Source organism: Zingiber officinale, chromosome 1A, assembly GCF_018446385.1.
Source record: "Zingiber officinale cultivar Zhangliang chromosome 1A, Zo_v1.1, whole genome shotgun sequence".
Classification (NCBI taxonomy): domain Eukaryota; kingdom Viridiplantae; phylum Streptophyta; class Magnoliopsida; order Zingiberales; family Zingiberaceae; genus Zingiber; species Zingiber officinale.
In genome coordinates, this window is record NC_055987.1 from 122,266,071 (window position 1) to 122,275,071 (window position 9,001).

Consider the following 9,001-nt stretch of genomic DNA (forward strand, 5'->3'; position numbering starts at 1 on the left):
GATTGGTCACCCCAGAAATAGTCAGTGAGGCTAACTAGGATTATCATTTTTTGTCCCCGGAGTCATGGTGTCGCTGTAGTACATCCAGGTATCCACGGTTCGAACCCTAGATACGGTGTATTTGTAGGAATTTTTCCTCCAAATGGGGGGTGTAACCAAAAGATGTTGGGTTTCTGGGCTGGCCGCCGCGTGCGCTTCCCAATTTACCCTAGTGACCGATGGAAAATTTTCATGGGACCGGACCGGTCACCCCAGAGATAGCTAGTAAAGCTAACTGGAATTATCATTTTTTTATATAGTAACTGGTATAGTTAACAAAACTCTATAAGTAATGGAGATATTAGGAAAACAATATAAGTATTTTACAAACTAAAAAAATTCAAAAACTAACTTTGTTTTTGTTGGTAAATACATTTGTAACACTCAATTAAAAAATAAATCATCAGTATTAATATCAGACTTGTAATTATATTTTAGAGCAACTTGAAGATTATCACAACACTCATGCAATCTACTATCATCCATTGAAAGCAACTTTTTATGATTGAATAGAAAACAAAAATTTTTTTAAAAGATTTCTAATTGCTCAAATATACTTTTTAAGAGGAAATAGCAATATCAACGAAAAAAAAAATTAATCCTAAAAGGTTCCTCAGCAGATTATGAAATCCTTCGTGACAATGTTCATCAAATTATTTCTTTCTATGGATTGTATATTTTTTAGGAAAAATATGATCAATTTTCATTTTAGATGTAATCTCTTTCGCTAATGTCATAGCAAATTGGAAACTTTCCTCCCTATATCTTTTAAAATAAGAAATCAATCATCTCAAAATCTTTATTACAATGTCAATTTGCATATTTTTAGATTGCAACTTTTTACTAATCAATTTTTTTTTTTTTTCAAAATGTTATGTCATATAGTCATGCCCAACAAAAATTTAAAACTTTCAAGTTCATGTGTTACTAAAGATTCAGCCTCACTCCTAGTCACAACATCTTCACTAACTTTTGATAATTCATATAAAGCTTCTCTTATCTCATTTGGCTGAATTATTATGGTTGTGATACTATTAACATGACTTTCCCATTTTGTTGTTTACAATGACTTTAGAATTAATTGATGAACATGATCTTGTAAAATCTTTCACTTTTTTGTAGAACTAGCAAATAAAGTATACATGCATTGCACAACTCCAAAAAATAACACAGCCTTAACACTAGAATTTATCATATCATAAATTGTTAAATTAAGAGAATAACAAGCACATGACATATAAAATGCTCTTGAATTTATTTCAAAAAATCTCTTTTGTACACCTTATTTTTACCTTTCATATTAGAACCATTATCATAACTTTGCCCCCTCACATCATCAATATCAAGTCCAAGGGTTTCTAAAACAGATTATAATTCATTAAAAAGTCCTAACCCAGATATATCATCCACTTTTAAAAACTCTATAAAATACTCATTTACCTTTATAGGACAAGCTAACACATCTACACATCGAATTATCAAAGTCATTTGCTCATGGTGACTTGCATCTGAAGTACAATCAAGTATCACTGAAAAATATTTTGTCTCTTTTATTTTTTCAATTATAGTACTTCTTACTTCAGAACCTAATATAAAAATCAACTCATTTTAAATCTTATGACTAAAGTAATGATAATGAATCTCATTATTTGAATGCGTCTAAAATGTTCTTGCATTATCAAATTAAATTATGCAATTACTTCAAGTAGCCCCAAAAAGTTACCATTACTACCTTAGTAAATTTTTTCATTATCCCCACAAAAAACCAAATTACGCTTAGCAAGATATTTCATAATAAAATTTATCCTGTCCGAACCAAGATCAATGGACGCTGGGGATGTGGCGCTCCCTGCTGTATCCTCGAGTGCTCCGGCGAACCTGCAACAAAACCGAGCCGGGGGTGTCCCGGCGACGGCCCTCCGACGCTCAAGTTAGGCGAAGGAATAAGAAAGTGGCTTAGAAAATGTAGACTTGTGTACCTCCGGTTGAAGAAATGGAGGCCTTATATAGACCTCTCGAAGGAGCCTGGGCACACCAATCGAAGCGATCACCTGCTTTCGACCATGCCTAGGTGTGGGCCTGTCAGAAGGGCATCCATAAGACCATACTGCTACTGTATCAACCTGTCCGTGACGTGATGATGGGGCCTTTAATAATGTCATCTTGCGTACAGTCTAATCATCATGCCTTTACTGACATATCATATCCCGAGCCGATCGAATAGGCCGCTCGGCTAACCACTGTTCCCTCGCCACGATTCCGGCCGAGCGGACACCTCCGCTCGGCCATTCGGCTCCGGTTCTTCTGCTTTAGCGTCGGAAACCCAAACCTTTAGCTGGGTACTCTCTAGTTCCGCTCGGACGGGACCCCCTCTGTGGGTCCCCCATTCTTACCGCCGGATCACTTGCCTCCCCTTCAAGTCTAGTCGAAGGAGGCAGTGAGTCCGACTGACTGGACTGTGTGTCCGAGCGGGCGGTCGTCGCCTTATCGCTGCCGCCGATATCCCTTGAGTCGTTCGTCCCTCATGCCAAATTTATCCGCTCGGCTCTTCGCTTTGTATGCCTTGGCGCCCAACATGGATGTTTGCTTGTCTAAATCCTCTTGAAAATCGCGCAAGTCTTTTTCATTAAGCCGAAGCATGCGCGGTATGGGCGCATTAATTGCGCTTGGTGACAGAGTGCCACGTGGCTTGTCTCTAGTGGCGGTGACGCTCCGTACGATGGGACGCCCTTTGTTTTGAAATGAACGGCTAGATGATGACCTCGTCTCTTGTGCCCTTCATCCGACGGACGAGGCTGAGCGGTCTCGTTTGTATAAAGCCCTCGTTCTGGCCTTCACGCCGCACTCTCTGTTTCATCGCGCGTCCTCTGTCGAAGCTGCCTGCTGCTAGCTTACTCCGGCGACTCCCCGTGCTTGCTTTCCGGTGGTTTTCGAGTTCCTGGGCTTCTTTCCTTTGATCTTCCCTCAGTAAGCTTCTTCTCTTCTCTCGTCCCCTTGTTTCCGAGTATTGCTAGGCTTCCTTCCCTTCTTTAGTCATGGCGAGCACTTCTGCACCCGCTACCGAGGTTCACGGTCCGTGGTATATGAGTATGGAGAGTAGGTTAGATGAGGAGCGCGCCCGGCGCGTTGTTAGGACCTACGGGATCCCGCACGACCATGAAATAGTTGTAGCCGGCCCGACCGACCGGCCCCATAACCCGCCGATCGGTACTATTTGTTTTTTTCTGGACCAATTCCAGGGCGGCCTTAGATTTCCTACTCATCCATTTATTTTGGAAGTTTGTAATTATTTCCGCATCCCGCTCGGCCAACTTGTGCCGAATTCCTTTAGGCTACTGAGCGGGGTTGTCGTCCTCTTTAAGCTGCACAGTATTCCACTTGACCCCAAAATATTCCACTACTTCTTCTACCCCAAACAATCCGAGTTGGGTACTTTTATTTTCCAAAGTAGAATAGGCTTCAAATTTTTTGAGAACATGCCGACCTCCAACAAGCACTGGAGGGAGTTCTTCTTCTATATACGACTTCCCGAGCGGCCAGCATTCCGAACCAAATGGCAGACCGCTGTGCCGACCCAGCCGGAGCTCGGCAAATTCAGAAGCAATCCGGCCTACCTTCATGCGGCAAATTGCTTGTCCGGTCAGCGGTACAAAATCGACCAGTTGCTTCTCAAGGGGGTGTTGTACATTTTTGGATTATCTCCCGTTCGGGCCAATCTCCCCTACCGCATGGGTAAGGACTCTTTACTCCCTTCGCCTTTTTTGTCTAACTGATTTTAATTTCTTCCACTGCAGCTGAAGTCATGTGGCGCTCCAAGGCTACCGATCATCTGAAATTGAAGGCCGTGGAAATTGAGGCGGGGTCTTATCCCCAGCCGCCTGGCAGATGCAGGAGAGGGGGGGACGCAGTCCGCCCTTGAAACAGAAGTCACCCAACCCGCTTCCACGGAGGTTGAGGCGGATCCTGTTTCCTCTGCTCCAGCCGAGCTGGGAGTCCCCCAGGCCGGGGATTCACCACGGGAAGTTTGGCGGAAACATCGAAGAGAGTCCAGCCTTCCGCCGACTCCAGAGGGTGAACCGCAGGCGCCGATCGAGATAGCTTCTCCAGATCGTACGCCTTCGCAGATCAGGACCCCCGTGGCCTCGCCCACCGCACAGCCCTCTGGCTCTCCTCCACGGACTCGTCGTCGCTTACGACGGTTGGGCGAAACTTCAACCATAGGGGAGTCCTCGGGCCAGGCGACTGCGGCTGAGGAAGTGTCGGCCGGCCACCCGACCATCAAGACTACCCTTCGATTCCCGTCGGAGGAATATTTATTGTCTGCCGATCGACCATCAAGCCCCGTTCATGAAATAACCTTGACGGGTCCGCTTGCCAAACTTTTCGAGGACGCCCAGATTCGGGTGGCCCTCATGACGCCCAAGCAGCTCGGCGATAACCACATGCAGCAGGCCACTTAGGTAGGTTCATTTTTCTTCCTGTGCCATGCTACTGTTCGGTTCCTGATTTTATTATTTCCCTTACAGCATTGGGCTGAGCAAATCGCCACTAGCCATCGGCTGGCCGAGCTGGAGGATCTTATGGAAAAGCTCCAAGTCTCGGGGGGTCCATCGGCCGAGCGGGAGAAACAGGCTAGCGAGGTCGAACAGAAGAAGGCCGCCGACCTGGCTACAGAGGTGGCTCGACTTGAAGGCTTGGTGAAGAAACGTGATGAAGACGTGAAGCGCGCCAGTAGCCGGAAGAAGCGGGCGATCGCTGATCTGGACAAGATGAAAGTTGAAGTCCGAGCCCTAGATCAGCGATCTAAGGAGCTAGAAGCCCAACTAACTACCGAACGGGATGAGCGCTCAGCTGAACGCACTAAAGCGGAGGTGGACCAGAAAGTTCTTCAAGATTCACTAATTGCCTCTCGGGCGGTGCTCAGAAAGTACAAGGAAGGGGAGCCGAGTCGTCTGGCTGCTGCACGTCAAGATTACCTCCGCTCGGAGAGGTTCGGCACGAAATTTGGCGGCAGCGTCTCTTCAACCTTTGCCGAGGCCGTTAAGGTCACTATGGCCTACTTGAAGAAGGGTGGCCACCTTCCTGCGGGAATGCACATTCCCGCCTCCGATCTGGCGGCCATGATAGACGACATTCCGGACGGTTTCTTCAACTTCGAAGACCCCGAGTGAAGAGTGTTCCTCGTCTCTATCTTGTTTTTGCGTTTCTTACGCTCAGCGCAACTTTTTGTACTTGTCGTCCGACATGCTTTCCCTTTAATGCAATTATGTCTTTGCTTGCGTCTTCCTGATCATTATCCATAATATTCTTCTGTTTGCTTAACGTTTATGCTTAGAGTCAGTCATGCTCTAAATGTTCTCCGTCACGCGGCCGATCAGCTTAACCCATTAAACAAAGTCCGAGCGGGAAGGCCTACTCGCTCTGCACGTGTCTAGCCTGTGTGAAGTCAACAAACGCCAAGTATCGAAGGACCAACGCCCGAGCGGGCCTAAATGTTTTAATATTTGTGATTTCCACGGTTTCTTATTCTCTGATATTCGTTCGTCCGCCCGGGGTATTTATAGTCGCTGGACCGGCTCTCGATCTTTAACGACGGAGCTCGTCGGCGCGGATATTTATAGCCGGTCGGTGCGGCTCTCGATCTTTAACGACGGAGCTCGTCGGCGCGGATATTTATAGCCGGTCGGCGCGGCTCTCGATCTTTAACGACGGAGCTCGTCGGCGCGGCTCTCGATCTTTAACGACGGAGCTCGTCGGCGCGGATATTTATAACCGGTCAGCGCGGCTCTCGATCTTTAACGACGGAGCTCGTCGGCGCGGATATTTATAGCCGGTCGGCGCGGCTCTCGATCTTTAACGACGGAGCTCGTCGGGCTTTTAAGCCTAATTTGGACAACGTTTACCTGGCCAAACGGCACAGGGTCCTCGGAATTGAGCCTTTGGCTCGTACAATATACCTCCGGCTGAGCAGCTCGGGGCCTTCGTCGTCGAGCGCTTGGCTCCGATAATTTACCTCCGGCCGAACGGCACGGGGCCTTCGGATAACCAACCGTTCGGCTACGAACACAGAATGCCTTGGGAATAATTTGTTTCCTGCGATAAAAGGAGTACAACTATTTTGAATTTACACAAAATAGAGCAAAAGCACACCTCTCACCCAGCTCTATATGGCTGAAGGTGATTTGCACTCCATGGCCGATCCAGCATCCGACCTTGAGCTTCTCGACCACTTCAAAGGGTCCTGCCCAGGGAGCTTCCAACTTGCCGACATCTCCGACCGACTTGACTTTCTTCCAAACTAGGTCGCCTACTTGAAAGGCTCTGGGGATCACGCGCCGGTTGTAGTTCTGTTTCATACGTTGCCGGTACGCCATCAGCCGGACGGACGCTTTAGCTCTTTCCTCTTCGACCAAGTCTAGCTCCATGTTCCTCCGTTCGGCGTTATCTTCATCATAATTTTGTACCCGAACGGACTCCACCCCAACTTCAATCGGGATGACTGCTTCGCCTCCATATACCAAGTGAAATGGAGTGACGCCCGTTCCCTCCTTTGGTGTCGTGCGGAGAGCCCATAGGACGCCCGACAGCTCGTCTACCCAGCTGCCTCCTTCATGGTCGAGCCGAGCCCGTAAAATTCTGAGAATCTCTCGGTTGGTTACTTCGGCTTGACCGTTACTTTGAGGGTATGCCACCGATGTGAAGTGCTGCTCGATGCCATAACTTTCGCACCACTTCCCGAGCAGCTTCCCAGTGAATTGACGTCCGTTGTCGGAGACGAGTCGTCTTGGGATGCCAAAGCGGCAGATGATATTTTGCCATATGAACTTTTTAACCATCTGCTCGGATATTTTTGCAAGTGGCTCAGCTTCTACCCATTTTGAGAAGTAGTCGACCGCCACCAATAAGAACTTCCGCTGCCCGGTAGCCATGGGGAAGGGTCCCACGATGTCCATCCCCCATTGGTCGAACGGGCAGGCCACAGTTGATGCTTTCATCTCATCTGCCGGTCGGTGGGACATGCTGTGATACTTCTGACAGGATAGACAATTTGCAACGGTCCGGGCAGCATCCTTTTGAAGTGTTGGCCAAAAATACCCGGCTAGCAAAATCTTCCTGGTTAACGACCGTCCGCCTGGATGTCCACCGCACGAACCTTGGTGCACTTCTCGAAGGATGTACTCGGCATCTTCCCAGCTGACGCATTTTAGGAGCGGACGGGAGAAGCCCTTCTTGTAGAGTTGATCTCCTATGAGGGTGAACCGACTAGCCCTTCTCTTCAGTAAATGAGCTCCTTCCCGGTCGGAGGGGGTAGCTCCCGAGTGCAAAAACTCCACAATAGTTGTCCTCCAGTCGCTCGGGTATGTGATGCCCTCCATCCGATCGACATGTGCTACTAAAGATACTTGCTCGATCGGCTTCTGAGAGCCGACCGGGGATAACGCGCTTGCCAGCTTGGCCAATTCATCCGCCACTTGATTCTCCGCCCGGGGGATCTTCTGAATAATCACCTCCTTAAAGTTGAGCTTAAGTTTTTCAATAGCCTCCACGTAGAGCTTGAGCCTTGTACTATTTATCTCGAAAATCCCCGAGATTTGCTGAGCAGCCAACTGGGAATCTGAATAGAGGATGACCCGGAGGGCTCCAACGTGCCGAGCGGCCTGCAATCCAGCAATAAGGGCTTCATATTCTGCTTCGTTGTTGGTCGCTCGGTAATCTAGCCGGACGGAGAGCTGCATCCGCTCTCCTTGTGGGGACAGCAAAACTATGCCAATTCCGCTCCCGTGTCTAGTGGACGATCCATCCACGAACACTTTCCACACAGCTTCGGGTTCCGGGTCCTGCACCTCCGTCACAAAATCGGCTAAGGCTTGTGCCTTGATAGCCGAGCGGGGTTGATATTGGATATCAAATTCGCTTAGCTCGGTTGTCCATTTGATGAGCCGTCCGGAAGCTTCTGGATTTAAAAGCACTCGTCCCAACGGGCTATTGGTCTTGACGATAATCGTGTGCGCCAGGAAATAAGGACGAAGTCTCCGAGCGGCAAGGATCAGAGCAAAAGGCCAACTTTTCGAGTCCGGTGTAGCGGGTTTCAACATCTTTCAAGATATGACTAAGGAAATATACAGGTTGCTCCTCACCTCCCGACCGGACTAACGCTGATCCCACTGCCTGCTCGGTTGAGGATAAATAAATGTGCAACGATTCACCGACAGCTAGCTTGGCCAGCACAGGTAGGGAGTTTAAGTACGTCTTCAGTTCTTCAAAGGCCCGATCGCAGTCTTCATTCCATTGGAACTTTGTAGCTTTGCGGAGGACTTTGAAGAACGGAAGGCTCCGGTCGGCAGTCTTGGAGATGAAGCGTGATAACGCTGTAATCCGACCGGTCAGCCTCTGTACTTCCCTCATGTTTCTGGGCGGTGGCATGTCCTGAAGAGCCTTCACCTTGCTAGGATTAACTTCAATACCCCGTTCGGTCACAATATAGCCCAAGAAACGTCCTCCTTTGGCGCCGAACAAACACTTATGAGGATTTAGCTTGACCCCATATTTTCTGAGTGTACGGAAGGTTTCTTCCATATCTTTGCAAAAAGTGGCCGCTCGGAAGGATTTGATGAGGATGTCATCTACATAGACCTCCAGGTTGTGTCCGATTTGCTCGCGGAAGACCTTATTCATCAATCTTTGATATGTTGCTCCAGCATTCTTCAGTCCGAACGGCATCACCGTATAGCAATACGTCCCGTCCGGTGTAACGAAGCTAACTTTTTCCTGATCCTACGGGGCGAGTGGCACTTGATGATAGCCTTGGTAGGCGTCCAGCATACATATAAGCTCGCATCCGACAGTAGAATCTACGAGCTGGTCGATTCGGGGCAGAGGGTAGAAATCCTTCGGGCAAGCTTTGTTCAGATCTCTGAAGTCGATGCACACCCTCCATTTGTTGCCCGGCTTGGAGACGAGC